General features: G+C 36.6%; 1 pseudogene; it reads right to left on the reverse strand.

The window, feature by feature from the left end:
- Positions 1–7,184: 7,184 nt before the first annotated feature.
- Positions 7,185–12,559, reverse strand: LOC140619047 (ADP/ATP translocase 2 pseudogene; annotated as a pseudogene).
- Between the last annotated feature and the right edge of the window lie 7,875 nt (positions 12,560–20,434).

Genomic DNA, 20,434 nt, shown 5'->3' on the forward strand with positions numbered 1-20,434 from the left:
GAAATGTGTTGAAGTCATTCTTCACGGGTAGCAGGTGACACAGCAGAAGAGGGAAGAGTGGCAAGACTGATGTAAAATTGCCTGGATCCCCATCCCACCTTGAGAGGTTGGGTGACGTTAGGTGATATATAGGTACATATTCTTAATGGCTGCTCATATGTCAGTTTTTTTTTTACCGTATTATTATTTTTAATGTCCAATGTTTATAATATGAGGGCCGGGGCTGCTTTCTCCTCAACTCAAGTTTATAAATTTTCAATTGGCTTGTGAGGCCAATAGGGATACTTCTTCTTGTCTAATTTGGTTTCTGGGAAGACTTCATTCAGGTCCTCAATGGTCATCTGATCAAATGGAATTATGTTCTTCATCTTCTCCAGCTCTTTTTCATATTCTTCAATCCTGGCCTTTGAGAGGGACAAAAACTCATCACAGCTTTTCACATCTTCTTTTTCCTCAGCATCCACCTGGACAGTGTATTTATCCTCTGGCACAGGAAACTTCAGGGCATTAAACTCTTCTCAAAGTCATCTACCAAGCCAGCCTTTGCCACATTGTCCTTGTAGTAAGCCCAGTTGATAGCAGGTGGTTTCTCAGGAAGAGTAGCCAACCTGGAGGTAAGCATCTCATTCCAGGATTTCAGGGAGTTGGCAATGGCCTTCTGGTTTCGGGGTATGATCTCCCCAAAAGCTACCCAGTCAATGGCTTTTAGAGCAAGTTTTCGCCCAGCCATCTTGAGATCCTTCACCGACCCCGGAGGCCCTCATATGTCAGTTTTTAAAAGATAAATAACTGTATTATGGGGATTAATTGTGGTAATGCATTAAAGAAATCTTCCCAGACATCTGACATAAATTAAATCCTAAACAAACTGCTTAATAATAACAGAGATCCATGAGGAGAAATGGTATTGTGGGAAAAGAAGAAATATGTGATGCTTCAAGTCCTGAATAGATGTTTAACCTTGAGCAAGTCTCTGAGCCCCTCTGGGCCTCTCATCCTTATGATTCCTTCCACCTCATTGATTCAATAATCAGTTGAACATGAAAATATGTAGAATAATTAATTCAGGGAGAATAAAAGTAAAGGTAAGCCCTGGGAAATGTCAACAGATTCTCTCTGGATGAACGAGCATTCCTATAAATGATCTCACATAATGTCAAAAGGCAGTAATTTGAGGATGGGCTACTTATTCTACAGAAATGTTACTTCAAGCTAAACTGTCTTTGTATTCTCCAATTCTTGGCAGGAGGCATCATTATATCATAATTAGCACACAGTATGTTCTTCGGACACATATAAAAACATAGAAAACATATTAGATATTATCCTCAATTCTAAAGGGATTTTGAAATACTGGATCAGATAAGGATAATATAAGATCAGATAAAGTACTTCCATGGGGAGACCTGGAACCTCACTGGTTCATCTCTGTGGTTTTGTTCTAGTAGCCGCTGCCTCTCTCAACAATACTTATGTATTTTCTTCCTTGGAGAAATAGCATCTTCCTATAAAATTAATCTTGTTTCAACCTCTACAGCTAGTGTGGGAGAGTTCTATTATGAATAGGTCTTTGCAACAAAAACCATTGGAGTATCAGAAATATAAATGAAACATTTAAAAATCAGGAACCAGGCCATGGAGGTCACTATCCTTTTATTCAACATTATATGAGTTATTAGCTGGCCTGATTAGGTTAGCCAAAATAGACAATCAAAAATACACAGACAAACCAATGACACTGTAGAGATGAAAAGAAATAAATAAAACTATAATTATCAGATTATATACAGTCTACACAGATTTATTTTAATTAAGATATTTTAGTATTGCTATTCAGAAATAAGACAGATGTACAAAATTTAATTATATTGCTTTAGACCAAAAATAAATTTAGAAAGAGGCAAATACTTAAAAAATATAGAATAGATAGTAGTCATTAAAAAAAAAAAGCTATTTAAGTCTTTGGGGGAGAAGGAGGGAACAAACATCTTTATAGAAAGACTATAAAGAAGACCTATATAAGACTATATCCATGCATTGCAATACTCGATATAGAAATATCTTTGTAGGGCTCCTGGGTGGCTCAGTTGGTGAAACGGCTGCCTTCAGCTCAGGTCATGACCTCAGGGTCCCAGGATGGAACCCCATATCAGGCTCCCTGCTCAGCAGGGAGTCTACTTCTCCCTCTCCCTCTGCTGCTGCCCCTGCTCATGCTCTTTTCTTCTGTCTCTGTTTCTCAAATAAATAAATAAAATGAAAAGAAATCAAACTATTTCACTTATCACAATGAATTATTCATAACAAACTAAATGCACATGTAAAAATTAGTTATTTGCATCACGTAAAAATAGCTATTAATTGCAGCTCAAAAGACATGACTTGCAAAATAAAAGTAATTCAGAAGGGAAAATATGAACAGATTTATGAATGGAGGACACTAACATCTAATAAACAAAATTAGAAATTCACAATGATTAGTAAGGTGCAAAATAGAACCACAATGAAATACCTTTTCTACCTGGAAGAATGGCAAAATTTTAAAGTAGGTAATAGCAAGTATCAGTAAGAAATGAAGGAACAAGATCTCTTATACTCCCTGAGGAAGGTCAATCATTAAAGCTGCTGTTCATTATTCTTCTCTCTTTTATCATTGAAATAGAAATCGCATACAATAAAATTCCCATTTTAGAAGCTCATCATTTGCTTCCTTTTAGTATATTCACAAAGTTGTGCGACCAACACCACTACACAATTTGAATGCATTTTTGTTACCCAAGAACTAAACCTTGTGCCCACAGGGACTCAGCCCTCATCCTAACTCTCGGGGTCTATGCACAACGTTTTATACAAATGGGGTCGTATGATATGTGACCTTTGTATCTGGCTTCTGTCGCATACCATTGTATTTCCAGGGTTCATCATGCTGTAGTATTTATCAGCACTTGGTCACCTTTTATAACTTCTACAACTTGCTAGACTTGTTCCTCAAGTACAATAGTTTTCTTAATTATTATTGGTATTGATGTTTCTTTCCACATTTGATGGAATTCTCCAGTGAAGCCATTTGTGTGTGTGTGTGTGTGTGTGTGTGTGTGTGTGTGTGTAATATTATTATTATTTTAATCTCTTTACTTCTTCTAGGTCTATTCAGATTCTTTCTTCTGGAGTCTGCTTTGGGAGTCTGTGTCTTTCTAGGGATTTGTCTATTTTGCTTTGGTTATCTAATTTGTTGGCATAAAATTGACTTTCATCTTATACTATAATGCTTTTAAGATTTGTCTATATCATGTCATGTATCATAACTGGTTGCTTTTTAAAGACTTTGAGTAGTATTTTTATATATATCACCGTTTTTTTAATCAACCACATTTCCTTTTATTTCTAGTTTTTCACTTTATGAGTTAAGCTGCAAGAACATTCCCATCCCTTGTGTGGACAAATACTTTCATTTCTCTTGGATGGAGACCTAGAGGTTGGATTAATGGGATGTATGTTTCATTTTGTAAGAAACTGACAAAATTGCTCTCTAAAGTTGCTGTGTCATCTTGTATTTCCACTGGCAAAGCATGAGATTTCTAGTCCCACGTGTTAGTGAGCCCTTGGTATTGTCAGTTGTTTTGTTATGGCTGTTGTTGACTTTAGCCATTCTATGAAGTGTATCATTCTCTCACTATGGTTTAAAATTACATTTCCCTAATGACTAATGATATTAAGTGTCTTCTTATAGTTTACCTGTCACTCTTAATGGCAAGGTTTACATTTATTCTTAAAATGAAAATGAAATAATTTACACAATAATATGGAAAAATTATTTCTAGAGACTTTGTGATAATTGGAATTACCAAATACTGTAAAACAGAATGAGAGATTCCTGCGTAACTTAGTTGATTAAATATCTGACTTTTGTTTTCAATTCAGGTCATGATCTCAGGATCATCTCTTTTTCAATCTCTGCCCCTTCTCTTGCTCTCTCTCTAAAATAAATACATCTTTTAAAAATTACAGAATGAAATTATTTTTCATGGTGGTATCCATGATTAAATCACATTTTATTTTACAGAAATTATTTTTGGGGGACGCTTGGGTGGCTCAGCAGTTGAGCATCTGCCTTGCAGCTCAGGGTTCAGGGGTTCAGTGATAGAGTCCCGCATTGGGCTCCCTGAAGGAAGCCTGCTTCTCCCTCTGCCTATGTCTCTGCATTTCTTTTTTTTTTTTCTCTCTCTCTCTCTCTGTCTCTCATGAATAAATAAATAAAATCTTTAAAAAAAAGAAATTATTTTGGGGTATTGAAATATATAAGAAATTCATCAGAGAAGGCATGTGGGCTCTGCATATGTTATACAAGAAATCCTAGAATTCTGGAAGGGAGTTCCCAAACCTGTGCACTGGGTTCTGTTTTAATCAACATCCTAATTCACTTAAAGTAGGTCAGGAAAGTAGGTTGAAGTTTTGGAATGAGTTAAAGACCTCTTCATTTATATCAGGAATTTACTTAGACCCTCAAATCCAACAAGACCTCAACAGAGTGGTTAAGCTTTATACTGGTCGTAAATTAAGTAATTTGGAAGCTACATTTAATCCTCCAAGGTATTATGTGGAGAATTTCAATCATATATTTATTGACCAAATAGTACCCTGGATACCTAAAATATTCAATGCAGTATTCAAAAATGACTCATTTTAAAGGAAAAGATTATACACTTGATTTTGGCTTAGCAATGATTACTCCATTGCAACTTTCACTAAAGTTTACTAGAGTTAGTGTAATAGTTTATATTTTACTTTTTAATTTTTTATTAAAGAGTTGTTTATTTGAGAGAGAGTGTGTGTATGCGTGAGTGGGGGGAGGGGCAAAGGACAGGAAGATAATCAGATCTCTGGCTGCCTGGATCACAATGCAAGTCTCCGTCCCAGAACCCTGAGAATAGGACCTGAGCTGAAATCAAGAGTTGGACACTTAACCAGCTGAGCCACCCAGGAGCCCCAGTAGTTCATATTTTAGAATAAATTATGGAAAAGCTAACATCTCAGAAACTATTATCAAAAGTAAATATTTTTATTCAATAGTGTCATGTTAAGCAAAATAACGAACAAAACTATTTTTATATTAATTGAAAAAATATGCTAATCTGAGATATTTTTTAAAAACTACAAAACAACCCAACAGATTCAAAGTTTCAGAAAGGGCCAAATGAGACATTAGTCTTAACTAAAATAATTAATAAAATTCTCATTTGACAGTAATGAATATTAAATGATCATGAATATTAGCCCAATTTAAAAAATCCACTTACTATCATTTTGAGTTGCTTGGAATTAGAATGGTTGCCTTATAAGAGATTCCATTCCACAGACTTAAAAATATCCAAAGAAAATAATATAATTGTTCATTATGGTGCATTGTGGAGAAGATGATTATGACCTGGTTGGGTCTTGCTGAAGTTTCCCTCTGGTGCTACTATTTTGTTACTCAAAATGATTAAATCATTTTGCACCTGGGTGCATAACAACAGGGTAGCTCAGTGGTAGAGTGTCTGCCTTTGGCTCGGGTCATGATCTGGGGTCCTGGGATCAAGTCCTGCATCGGGTTCCCCACAGGGAGCCTGCTTCTCCCTCTGCCTCTGTCTCTGCCTCTCTCTCTCTGTGTCTCTTATGAATAAATAAGTAAACTCTTAAAAATATATTTTATTATTCAACAATAAGTACATAGGGATAACCTTTTCTTTCTTTTCTGTTTTTTTCTTCTTTTTCCTTTTCTCTTTCTTTCATCTTTCTTTTTGTAGGGAAATAATATTATCTTGAATCACATAAAAGTATAGAATATATTAAGTTATTCAGTCCTTTTTGGTTTTTAAATGAGTAGGACAATATCAGTTTGTTTTCTGCCTAGAAATCTTAGGTTAATACTAGAAAAGGAAAGGTGTAACATGTTTTGAAAGTTTGGAAGAGCGTGGTAATTATCTATAAGTATTCATTCTTCTCTCTTTTTAAATTAACTTCAAGATTCAAAAAACACAAGTGGCTGCCCAAATGAAAAAGCACAGTTTGCTGCTTCTCTTACTGCGACCTATGGACTTACAACCCAAGTCTGCACCAAGGGCTGTGGGGAGGGACAGGTGCATCTTCTGAATAACATGCTCTCCAGAAACTGCTGGGCCCTCCTGTACTCCTTCTTCTTCTCCCACTCTGGAGATCAGACATGAGCAGTTCGTACTGTGAGGAGAACTCTAGGGAATGATAGACATGGTGACAGTTCTGAAAGACTGATAATGGTGGTGAGAATGTAGAGTGACTAAACCCCTACGCACTGTGTGTCAAAGAGTACAATGGTAGAAACATTTTGGAAAATTCTTTAGCAGGTGCTTTAAAAAAATTCAGATATATTTTTTTCAAAAAAAAATTAAATTTAGATTCAGTGTGCCAACATATAGTATAACACTCAGTACTCATCACATCACGTGCCCTCCCTCATGTCCATCACCCAGTTACCCCATCCCCCCCACCCTCCTCCCCTCCAGTAACCCTCAGTTTGTTTCCTAGAGTTATGAGTCTCTTATGGTTTGTCTCCTTCTATGATTTTTCCCCACTCAGTTTCCACTTCTTCCCTTATGGTCCCTTTCACTATTTCTTATATTCTGTATATGAGTGAAATCATATGATAATTGTCTTTCTCCAGTAAACTTATTTCACTCAGCATAATATCCTCTAGTTCCATCCATGTCAATATAAATGTTAGGTATTCATCCTGTCTAATGGTTGAGTCATATTTCATTGTATGTGTGTGTAAATATATACATATATATATAATTTTTATATTTTATTTCTACAGATTTATTTATCAGGAGTGACTGAAATATATATATATATATATATATATATATATATATATATATATAGCTGAGGGGCTCCTGGGTGGCTCAGTTGGTTGAGTGTAAGATTCTTGACTTTGGCTCAGGTAGTAATTTCTGGGTCATCAGATCCAGTCCTGGGCTCCCTGCTCACCACTGAGTCCCCCATTCTTGAAATAAATAAATAAAGAAAATATTTATATAATATAATTGAGTCCCATCATCATGGAAATGGCTTTAAGAGAAAACTGGTCAGCTGAATGTCCTTGCTTCCCATTCTTAACCAGTAAATACTTGCCATGGATAAACAAACAGCCAACAGTCTGTCAAGAATGCTCAAGGGATTTTATATAATACAACATATCTGTTCATAGCGGTAAGAACTAGGAAGTGACTTGTCTGAACTTCTTGATTTCCTCGCAGAAGCACAAAAGCACCCCCTTTGGTCCATGCTCTGAGAACAGTGGGCCATGCACCCTTGAGAAGAGCCTTGGCTCCTTCCTTGTGGGCAGTCTTCCCCTGGCAGTCAAGTGTGCCCGTGTACAGGATGTCAGCAACTTTGTGCCCTGATTGCATTAGCATTCGGTGACAAACAATGTCAAAGTGATAGGATTGTGCAATCCTCCAGCTGACAAAGTTGTGCACATTCTTAGGATCTGGAAGCTGTCTGTTTGCAGAGTCACAGATGCCCATGTGGGCAGCTGGGGGTGAGAGTACCCTGCACAGACACAGGAAAGCTCTGGTACAGGCCCATGGTCCCATCAGATTTGTAGATCTTAACTGCAGTCCCTAAGGCCTCTGAATTCCCTTTGGGCTCACATTTGTCCACATCGGCTGCTAGATGGTATGGGAAAAATCAGGAGAATACACAAAACAATGGTGTGTCCCCAGAGGCACCACCCAATGCCAGTTTCCCTCAAAGTAGCACCCGAACTGGGTCTTCTTCTCCACGCCACTCAGGAAGATTAGCTTGTATTAATCTTCGAAGGTGAAGTTGAGAAGCAGGATGGGGAAGTATGTGATGACATTGGCCAGTTTCCCAGGTGGGAAGGACAGACTCCCCACTCCCTGTGGATAAGAACCATGCAGTCCACAATGCCCTGGATTGCTCATCTGTGGTGATTTGCTGGCTGGCAAGTTGCACCTGCAGCAGCAGCCTGACCTGCTCAGAGGACACCAGCCTAGTCTTCGCAAAGACACGTGGTATCTGTCACGTTGAAAGGAAAGAGGAAGCAGTGACAGCAGGATTGCCCTAGGAACCAGGGGCGACTCTGAGACTCTAACAATTTCTTGTAAAATTAAACACATACCTGCTCTTTCACCTGGGTAATTCTACACTCAGGTGTTTGTTGGAGGGAAATAAGAGCATTCTTAGAGAGTGGAATGGGGTTTGCTGGGTACAGAGTGTGGTTGAGGAGGAACAAGTTCTGGAAAATGAGAGGAGTGGTGCTTGCATAACTTTGGGAATGGACTTAATGCTACTGAATTAAACGCTTGAACGTGGTTAGAATGGTTTTATGTCATGCATGTTTCATCCCAATTAAGAAGACATACCCATAGAATGACATCTATAGAAATGTCCATGATAATTTTATTCACAATAGCTCAAAATGCGAAATAATAAAAACATCTATCAAAAAGTAAATGACAAAATATATTGTCATAAATTCATTTAGAGTGAGGGTTGAGCAAATCACAGCCAACTGGACAAATCTAGCCTGAGCACTCCAACTGATCTTCATATATTTTGAGCTATAAAAAAACTAGAAAGATAATTATGTGATAGAGACCAGTGTGTGACCAGCAAAACCTACAACAGTTACGATATGGCTTTTTATGGAAAGAAAATTTACTGACTTTTGATTTAGAAGGTAATTACTACTCAATAAGAAGAACAAATCATTGACACTTGAAGCATAAATATATCTGATAAACATTATGTTGAATGAAATAATCCAAGCACAAGAGATATATCCTGAGCAGTTCAACTGATATGAAGTTCTAGAAAGGGCAAAATCAAGTGAACATCTTCAACATCGATAGAATTTGATTAAACTGACAAGTGCTTCCCTATATTATCTGCTGAGAAGGATATGATGTGACTTATGTGATATGAAGGCAAAAAATGCTTAATGAAAATTAAAACCATGAAGAAACATCAGAAAACAAAATCTGAGGGGTATTCTACAGACAAACTGGCTTGGACTCTTAAAAAATATTGATGTCATGGAAGACAAATAAAGGCAGAGGAATTATCCAAGTTTTTATTATTTTTTTTTAAACTAAAGTATCAAGACGAGATACAGTGCATACCTAGGGGCAAATGCTGTAAAGGATATTAATGAGGTAATTAGAAATCTTTGACTATGGATGGTAGTTTATATAATGATTCAGCTCTGTTTCTAAGACAAATTTAATATATTTTAAAGCACTTAAAATATATTTTAAATAAAATACATAATATGTTTAAAACATGTAACATGAAATGTTTTTAAAATATGTTTAAAATATTTAAAATTATTGGAAAAGCATCCACATATAATTCTTATTTACTTGAAAGGAACAAAGCTCAATTCTGATTATGTGAGATTATATTCTTGATTTTGTAAATCAAGCAGATTAAGGTGGTATGGTTCCCCTGCTCTAGATAGTGGCAGAAGGCCAGATTTATGATTTGCTGTTTCTCTCTTCCTTTTATAAGCTTTGTCACAGAAATTAGGTTTTTGAATCTGAGGGCCTCATATGTCCTCAGAGAGATAACACTAAATTGCATCTTTGACCCCATCCGTGTTATACAATCTCACCGGGCTGTCATTCGGATCCTTTCCTTCACAAGCTCAGCAGGAAACCACAAGATGGAAATAGACAGAAAATACTATTGGTAGTTGATAAGTGACCAGAGTCAGCCAGTCCAGGCCTATCTCATCCAGCTGCTTTTCTCAGTTTCATAATCCACTTTTATAACCCAAATCATGAGTAGAATTAAAACCAACAGATGCATCAATTACTTGGAAGAAATGTTCCTTTGGGGAAGTGTGATTGGTTACCTCCCTTTGTCAATGGAGTTTTTTTACCTGGATAATTATTTCTTACCCTTTGGGTCTCATAAATAAACAAAGAAACTTCTGTTACAGTTCACATGTCCCTATGACACCAACAGCTGCTATTTACTTATATATATATTATATATATAATATATAAAATATATAATATTGTAATTATATATTATATCACTGAGTGCATATCTGCTGAGTGTGCTCTGCTAGGAGCTGACGTGGAAGCAGCTATTATATATTATATAATATTATATATTTTATATAATATATTATATATTTATTACTTATATATTAAGTATAATGAACTTATATTATAATATATTATAAGATAACTTATGTTATATATAAGTAAATTATAAATATGTGTGTATGTATATATACATATAATCATTTATATATATATTTATATATATATAAAATCAATCACAAAGATATATTGAGTACTTGTTACATGCCAAACACTAGGAATAGAAAGTTAAGGATATAGTCCCTCCAATTACAAGCTATTTGATATTAGTTATTTTGTGGGGTGCTAAATATTACAGTAAAATCTAGATTTTTAAATATAATCAAAATGACTGGATATTAGAGTAAAATTAAAGCTACTATTTAACTTATTCTCTGGTCTAAGATATCTAATAACAAGGTATAGATTCTAAGGAATACCTGAAGTATTGGGAACATAATCTATACAATGGACAGCTCCTCAGATGCAGCTCACAGGTCGGGTGCTAGGAGGCTGGTCCAGACTGCAGCCTGAGAGCCCTTCAGCACCTGGACACTGAGTCAGTGCCCCTGGGAACGAACTCCTACCTCGCAGCTACTCCCGCTTCTCCGTGTCCTGTAACTGGAGGATCAAAAGAACATTAGTTCTCCTTCTGGGTAGAGATAGGTGAACTGACATGTCTAACATGGACTCTAAATTCTTTCAGGTGACAGGAAGTAACCTTGTGGCATAGGAGCACAGGGACAGAGGTATTAAAGTACGTATTTAGCTAAGAGGCAATGTTACCTTAAAAGTAAAGTATTTTGCAGAGCTTTGTGCTCTGAAAATGTACTAAATAACTCAAGAAGTAGGTGAGAGTAGCAAACCATTATGTTGAGAACTATTTTTAATTAACCTTTGGTCCTCCCAAATAAGGTAAATTAATGAAAGAAATCAGAAATTGTGTTAATAAATTAATATATGAGTAGGCTGAGAATAAGAAATAATCTGCTTTTTTCCACTAATTAATCATGGCTCAGGATATGAAACTTTTCCTCAACAATCTGTTGGTTGCATTATTTTGGAAATTTAATGTATAATGTCATAGTTTTTTTTTTCTGTCTCCTTTTTTATAATAACTTGAGAAGAATATTTCATACACAGTTTGTCAATGCAGAGACAAGGAATTCAGTGTAGAATGTCTTTCTTGACTCATAAGCCATTTAAGCGTACATATTACTCTTTAATACTTAAATGTTCAAAACACTTCATATGATCTCCCCATATTATCAGACAATCACTCTGATAATTTCTTACAATACACACTCTCTATTTTCTGGTTGGTACTTGCCCCATTCTCTGACCAAGTGTCCAGTGACCTGTCCCTACTAGCCTTCCTCCCGCTGACTGATTAGTTTCCCTGTGTGTTCTGCTGCACACTGAAACGTTGACCACACTGGACAGCGGTGCTGACTGTGGCCACCTTCACACAGACCCTACCAATCTGGCTGCTGCTCCCACGTCAGCTCCTACCAGAGCACACTCAGCAGATATACACTCAGTGAGTTCCACCTAAACGAATGCCTGGACCACTAGCCATTCAGGCATGACTTCCCTAGATGTCTTCCTGTACAAGAATGTGTTTTTGTGAATAATCAGAAACCCACAAATACTGGCTTGATCAAGTAAAGAGTCTTCTGGTTGTCATTTAACAAAAAGCCAGGAGTCAGGCAGTGTATACACAGTAGAGGTACTACTTCACAGTGTCCTCAGGGAGCTGGTTTGCTGATAATAGGCATTTAATGTCTTTAATGAAAGATTAAAAGCATAGATTAACACTTTGGCTATCCAATCCTTGAACTCAATTTCCACAATATATGTAGAAGTCCTAGGTCACAACTAAATAGTCTAAATTAATGTTAGTTAACCCATAATGGTGGCATTACCCAAATAACTAAGAAGAGGTATTTCAGGAGTAGGCTACTTCTTTTCTTTAAGTAGAAAATCCAATACAAATGAACCATCTTCAATTTTTCCTGAAATGTTAGATCCCAGAAAACTGTATTATTCCATGAAAGTCTACAGAAGCACCAGGAAAGAAAGGGTATGTACGAGGTTTGGAGTCTCTGAGTTAAATGGAATTGAATATAACTGAATCTATCTCATTATTGCAGAACTTCAGAGAGTTTTAGTTGGTGAACTAGAGTTGTGGGCTCCTAGAGAGTGACATTAAGGAATGCAATTTCCATTTTTTAAACTAAAGAACAATTATGTACTTAATTTGTTGTTATAGCCAGCTTAGGGCTGCCAAAGTAAGATACCACAAACTGGATTAAACAGAAAGTTATTTTCTCATAGTCTGGAGACTGGAAGTCCAAGATAAAGGTGCCCACAAGTTTGGTTTTGGTGAAGCCTCTTTTCCTGGCTTCTTTCTTGACAAGAGCACTCATGGTTTTTCTTCTGTGTGCATACACACAGAAAGAAAGAGGGAGAGAAAGATTGAGAGAGGGAGAGAGAGAGAAAGAAAGAGAGGAGAGAGAGAGAGAGAGGAAGAGACTTGGTGTCTTTTCTTCCTCTTACAAGGACACCAGTCCTATTGTACCAGGCCCCCTCCTTCATGACTTCATTCAACATTACCTACCTCCTTCAAGGCCCTATCTCCAAATATGTTCACATTGAGGATCAGAGCATCAACATCTGAATTTAGGGGGACAGAAATCAATTCATAACATTTACTCATTTTAGAACAATTTAGTTTTTGATCAATGTTGGTATGAAAACTTAGTGATGGCTTCTAAATAGTGTATAATTTTTAAAGCATATTAAATAAGACTGTTCCTACACTTTGGCTAAAGTTTTTTTGACAGAATGAATTTTCCAAAAATGTTTCCAAAAATATATCCTATGTTTTTCTAACAATAAGACTTTGCTATTCCTCCTATAGAATATTGAGTATATGTCCTCTAACCATGTAGCTCAGTGGACTTTGTGACTACCTCAGCCAGTACCATATGGTGCAAAGAATGCTATGGGACTTCAAAGCTACTGCCCGATTCTCTTAGAACACTTGCCATGGGAGAAGCCAGTACCATGTGAAAGTACAACAGCCCTGAGGCTTCCATGCCATGAAGAAGCCCACACCAGTGAATGTGGAGAGACCATATGGAAGGATCTTAGGTCTACATGAAAAGAGAGACATGTCTGATAGTACCCATCTGCTCCAGCTTCAACTCTTTCCTTTCCAGCCACACATGACTGTAGCCACACAAAAGACCTGGAACCAGAACTGTCCATCAGAGCTCCTTCCTAATTTCTGACCTACAAAGGAATGACCTACCATGAATAATAGATGACTACTACTTTTTTTTAAGCCACTAAATTTGGGGCTGGATGGTTATATTGCTAACTGAAAAATAATTTGGAACCTAAATATACAATTGATACCATTGATTTGGGATCATGTGTCGGGTAGAAATTGGAAGAACATAGGAGAATGTTTGCAGAAGCATAATGGTCCTAGAAGTGGCTGTTGGTAAGGGAATAAAAAAAAAAAAAAAAACAGCAAACAATGGCAGTGGAAGCTAAGGAACTTAGGCTCCTGGTCATGTAATACTGGAAAGTTGGTGGCATAGTTGTATGCAACTGGTGAACAAGAAATATGCTTAGTGAATTCATTCATCCAGCTAGGAAATTTCTAGAAAGAATGTGGAAAAAAACAGTTACAACAAATTGAAGATAATTTTGAAATGACCTCAAAAAAAAAAAAGAAAAAAGAAAAGAAGAGAAAAGTTTGTAGAGTGTTAGGTTGTAAATGAACAATGAAACAACAACAACAAAAAAGAATTAGGATAAAAAAGGACATACTAATGATGTTTGGAGCTTAAAACTCCCATAAAAGGACTTAAAAATACAAAACAACGTTAGTATAGAATCCATTGGAAAAAGATAAATGTACACGTGTTTAAAAACAGAAATCTATAAAATATTACAAAATTATGAAGAATTTTGTCAAATTTCCAAAAAGAAAAAATATCCTACATGAAACAAATTTAAGAATAATGAATGTCAAGGTCAAAATGTATGTACATTTCAGCCAAAAGTAGAAAGATGTATTGAACATTGTTAACGAAAACTAATCACTGTGGTACAGAAACTGATGGCAGCAAACAAATTCTGGGTGAAGGCAGAGCTGAAACTGTCAGAGGTAGTTAAGATGTACACAGACGATTCACAAAATGGTTGCACATTTACATAAAATAAGAATCTTCTGTAAAACTCGGAAATGAGAGCCCATGTCTATTCCGTCCTGCTTATGGTGACCTGAAGGTAGACCTTTTTTTTCTGGAGAGAAGACATAAGCTGTCAGCCCAAGACACATGTTAAGAAAACCCAGCCTGAAGGTTTGAATGCTTAGCAGGTAGAAACTGAATCAACTCTTCGGAGCTACATTAATCACATGCTTTCAATAAAAGGACCTCAAGGCAAAAACACATCCTCTATTTTGTCCCTCACATAGACTATATGGAATCGTCTATGATCAATCAAAAATGTGCCAATTTGATTTATTTCCCTCTTCTTTTTTTCTATTTATTTATTTATTTATTTATTTATTTATTATTCATTTTACATTTTTTAAATTAAAATTCAATTTGCCAACATATAGTATAACACCCAATGCCCCAATACTCATCCTATCAAGTGCCTTCCTCAGTGCCTGTCACCCTGTTTACCCCCCCTGCCTACCTCCCCTTCTGCAAGTTTGTTTCCCAGAGTTAGGAGTCTCTCATGGTTTGTCTCCCTCTCTAATTTTTCTCACTCAGTTCCCCTCCTTTCCCTTATAATCCCTTTCACTATTTCTTATATTCCACGTGTGAGTGAGACCATATGATGATTTGTTTCCTTCTTATACTGGAAGATGATTTGTTTCCTTCTTATACCAGAAGACTGACTGGGTCAGTGTTTGAAGATGGGCATCTTTCTGGTCCTAAAGGGCCAGCCAAGATGTTCAGAGAAAGGTCTGTTCTGGTTTTGAGCCAGAAGGCAGTTACATCTGTGAATGTAAGAGGATGATTTTCTATGATGGTAGGGGATGGATGGGGCTTGGCAAAGCCTTCCGGCCTTTGCACATGTGCTCTCAGACTCACTGTTAGAAGGATGCCCATGTCTATCTCATTATTTTTGACTGTCTTCTCAAATATAGACATCATGGACTCCAACCACCTGGTTATTAGTGCAGAGCATTTATCCCTGAGATAGTCTCATCTGGTTTTCACAATGAATAAGAAATATGCTTTTAAATCATTAAGGAAAGATTACTGGAAACCTTCATTTGATACTTAATGCTGAGTCTTGTGATCAAAAAACAACACACCCTAGGTGAAGCTACTTTAGGCAGAATCCTTTCTGTGCATTTATCTTTTTAGTCTCCTAAGGCTTATGTAAATAGTAAATAATTTGAAATTAGAATAAGCATTACTTTAAATAAATACTTTTGTTTTAAATTTTTAAAATGTCTTCTTGCTCTAGAAATGATTGGAAATCATTGGCATAAGTCATATATTTGATTCAGAAACTCAAAAGTTTTTCTTTGAGGATTAAATTCAATTGAAAGTATAAATTTGATATTTCTGGAGGAAAAAATAACCCTTTTTATTAGCAAACATATACATTATTTAAAAATATATATTTATTTTGGTGTGGAAAGAACACAACGGGAGATCTACTGTCTTAGATTTTCAAGTGCACAATATAGTATTTCTAGCTACAGGCACAATGTTGGACCTCAGATCTCCAGAACATATTCACCTTGCATAACGGGAATTTTACACATATTGATTAGCAAAACCACATCTTCCCCTTCCCCTTGCCTCTGGCAACCACCATTCTACTCTTTGCTTCTATGAGTTTTATTATTTTAGATAAGTGGGATCATAGCATTTGTCTTCGTGTGATTGTCTATGCAATATATGTTTTTGACTGTTAAATAATGCCTCAGTTTACATGCCTGTAAGTCTGTTTTTCCAGCTGATGCATTAATCATCTAATCTGTAACATTTACATTTGATACATTACGTTCTTCTTTTTTTCTGATAAATAAGTGCACTTACAAAAATGTGTCTGTTTCCTGAACCAGAGTCAGTCACTGTAAAAATCAGTGAACAACACCTCCAATGGTGAAATGGCAGACATAAGAAGCCAATGAACCCTCATCTATCTCACTTCAATGTTTATGAGAAAGAACACTGCAGGCTTGATGTGCCAGTTTCTTATTCCCTTCACAGAGATTTTCAACCTAATAATCATTGCGTGTTCTGTTAAACTGTTCCAGTTTCCAACACAACAAACTGTTCCTAGTTTGTTGGAGCTCTAAGTCCTGGGATGTGTGCTGAGATCCAGCCTACTCATGTTGCCGCTCCGTGACCAAGCTGTCAGATAAATCGGTCCCTAACCATTAAGACACCTAAGGGAATTTAAGCCTTAAAGTTTTACTCAGTCATGTGCAGAATAAAGATCATAAAAAGGCCCCAAAGCTTTAATGTGTAGCTTTGAAAATAATCTTCTTGGGTGTGTTAGCATTTCTCCATCAACAACTTAACTTTTTATATTGTTCACTTTCATGTAAAATAAATAAACGTGGGATCATCCAAAGAACTTTGCAGGCATTAAATTTAAACTTCTTTATAAAATTTAATACTACATTCTGCTTAAAGGAGGAACACACACAACACTACGATCCCCTTTATTATTTTAAACATAAATGTTTGCACAGATAATAGCAAAATATTTGGCTAAATAGATAATACTGGAATATCCAAAGTACCTGAGATTGTACCTACTATAAAATATAACATAATATCAGTTAATTCATACTAGTCTATAAAGATGCCATTATGTAGTTACCATTATCTCTCAGGTAGAAGGTTGATCCTGAGGGTAGGAATTCTCTGGAGTGAAAGTATATTTGGGCCAAACATGACATGTAGGCTTCAGAGGTATGTAGTACCAGTATCCGTGTTTGGACTGAAAAAAAAATTTCCTTGGAAATTCCAGCAGGGAAGGATGAAATATAAGGAAATAACTCCTTACAAACTGCAGGAGACCTGAAGGAGAAAGGTCAGGGAAGGTCATCTCTAGAGCTCACATTTGTCATCTGCATCCTTCCAAATTAGAGCAAAGCACTACAAATGGCAGAGCTTTGCACAGGACCACTGTGGGCACCTTTCACGCTTGCACCTGGCCAGCTGCTCTCTCTATGCTTTGCTGTGGCTGCAGAACTATGGCTTCTTTCTTCAGCCATCTGAATCTCAGGCAAGGAACCCCCCCTGGGAGAACCTAACCCAAAAACATGTTTGCAAACAATTCTGGGAAATATGATTCCAAGGCTTCCTCTGAACACAGTGGAGAGTGTAGGAGTCCGTGGGCTCATGTAATGTCGCCAGCAGACAGTCAGGGCATCTCAACACACATATATCAGGTCCTTCCCACACTGCTCGACACATCAGAGAATGTGACCCAGTGGTGCAGGGATCAGTGTGCTGCTAACTATGACTCTCCCACTTTCTACCTATATGATTTTGGACAAGATAGGCCATCAGTCTAAGATTTATTTCCTCTTCTGCAAGAACTGGATATTGTCATTGGCCACAGTGTGTGGTTGGAATGTTTACATATACTTCATGGTGTCTGAACACATAGGAAGATACCTGAAAATATTCCTCCTCCTCTAAAGCCATGTCTTTCAACTTCAGTTTAAACTACCTCTCCTTCAATGTTTGGAGGAATTTTGCTGCTATGGGTAAGCCCTCCTCCTCTCTATGTTCTTTGCTGACATTTGCAGCTCAGCTCTGCCATCTTTTCTAGCTGCTCTGGGCAGACCAGTGCAATGCAAACACAGAAGGGCAAGGGGGAGCACCTGGGTGGCTCGGTTGGTGGGGCCTTTGACTGTTGATTTCAGCTCAGGTCATGATCTCAGGGTTGTGAGATGGAGCCCCACATGGGAATGAAGTCTGCTTGAGATTCTCTTTCTCCCTCTCCCTCTGCCCATACTTCTACTCCCTGCTCATGCTCTCTCTCTCTTGCTAAAAAAAAAAAAAAGAAAAGAAAAAAGAAAAAAAGAAAAATGAAAAAAATATTTTAAAAAGAACAGGAAAGTTACCCCAGCAGTGGACTGAGAAATCTAGATTAAGAAAGACTCAAGAGAATAAGAGAGAGGCCTAATGGCTTGGGAAATTGTTAATTACAGTGAATTTTGATAGTAGCTGAAGAATAATAACATGAAAATAAGTGTATGAATAAGAAAGAAGAGAGGAGGTGGTATCAGAGAGGCTCTTTAGAGCATTCTTGCTCTAATCATTATGAATAACTTCTGGAAGTTCAGTTAGAAACACCATTCTCTGGTCTCCCCAGAATAAACTAATATTAAAACCTTCGGTCACTTATAGCTAGCTATTAGACAGAAACTCAGATCTGATCCCTGGTGTGGACACTTTTTCAGGGAGTTGGCTACCAGTGCTTAAAATAATTATTTGCTATTCATGGTTTTAGAGGATTTTTGAACCATTATCTTTTCGAAACACGTCCTCTTAGAATGCTATCTAATATCTTTAATATTTCAATATTGAATGCACCTAATATGTATTCCCTCCTCTAAAAAGAGAAAAATTTTGTCTGTTCTGAAACAGTGATCTTCTATCCAACGTAGCCCAAAAGGCCAGTTGAAAAGATTAATTATATAAGATATTTGGTCAACTATGCATATTAACATTAACAATAAGACTCATATAAGCTTTAAAAAGAATGAGTCAGTGATATTTATAGTTCAGCATTCTGATTGGTGCTTCATACTGATTAGCATATGAAATAACAGAATTAATAGAAACAGAGTATATTGAAACTAAGTCATGTAAAAGATATTTTGATATTTGAATATCCAAGCAAGTGGGGTTTTTTATTGTCTCATTCCCATTATTCAGTGCTATTCCATGTACCTGGAATTGTTATGCAGAATATTAATTTAATATTGGATTTTTATTGGAATATAGTTTAGTCACATCAAATCACCAGATCGATCTGTGGGTCTCAAGACTATGGGTAGAAATGAGAGGACAAGATGATTCTTATTGTGTAGATGTATGAAATAAATCAAATATGCAAGTAAGAGATTGAAGAAAACCAGCGATGATTGATTTCAGTCTTGATAGGTATCTGCTGCCCTGTTTGAAAGAATAACTGTAAGAGAGAAGTCCTGGAGACAGTAGAAATACTTTGAAATTGAATAAGGAATTAATTACATATGCCTGCAACATTCTTTTCAGGTGTCAAGCTCCATAAAATTTATTCTTTTCAGAAAAGTTTCCCAGAACCCTCAAGTTTTAACATTTTCCAGCATTTCCAGTGAGTTAATATCTGCTGGATCTTTTTTGAACACTAATTTCAGAAGGACCAATTTTGTTCATTTGCTACAGCAGAATAACTCCAACACATAATGTTAAATAAACTGTAGATTTATTTTACGTATATTTATTTTATCGTGATTAAATCCCATTATCAACAAGCTACGCAAGAAGATGGGCTGGTCCATGTTCATTTATGTTCAGCTTAGTTTCTTTGGCTTGGTTCTCAAGGTCACCTGTTACCTCTAAGCTAATGGAGCAAGAAAACTCAACTTGCATAAATGACTCAGAATCAGTAGAGATGTGTCCTAGAAAATATGGTGTTCAACATCACACACATGCAACATACAAGCACACATATGCCCATTTTTTCTTCATGTTGTGTATTATTCCATAATTATATAGAAACTTCCAAAGTAACCTGGTAAGTTGGTGTTTCTAGTTAACTAAGGTCAAATCAGGCTAGTGGTGGGTCCACACTGATCAATCAGGGCAAATGTCCAACTGACTAGAAGAATTTTGGTCCTTGCTCTGTTTCAGAGTTTCCTGGGGTAACACCAGTCCCCTATGGGACTCAATACTTGAGACTCGAGTCAGCAAATTTGACACGGAGTCTTGCAAGTGATTTTGTCGTTGAAGTCACTGCAGAAGAATTGCATTTCGGGTCTGCGAACGCTAACATGCCACGCAGATGAGTGAAGTTTCAGTTATTTTATCTTCATGCATTATTAACTATCTTTCCGTTGTAGGTTTTCTAGATGTTCTTGCCATCCTCTTTTAAATTGTAGTGCACGGTTGCTTCACAAATTACAATTCTCTTTATGTTGAAATAACGGTGTTTTATGTGACTCTTTTCATGGGCATTGTGGCGAAGTTTACAGGTACAGGCAGAAGAGGGAGAAAGATACAGGACAAAATAAGCCATAAAGTATA

This window comes from Canis lupus, chromosome 27, assembly GCF_048164855.1.
Source record: "Canis lupus baileyi chromosome 27, mCanLup2.hap1, whole genome shotgun sequence".
Taxonomy (NCBI): Eukaryota; Metazoa; Chordata; class Mammalia; order Carnivora; family Canidae; genus Canis; species Canis lupus.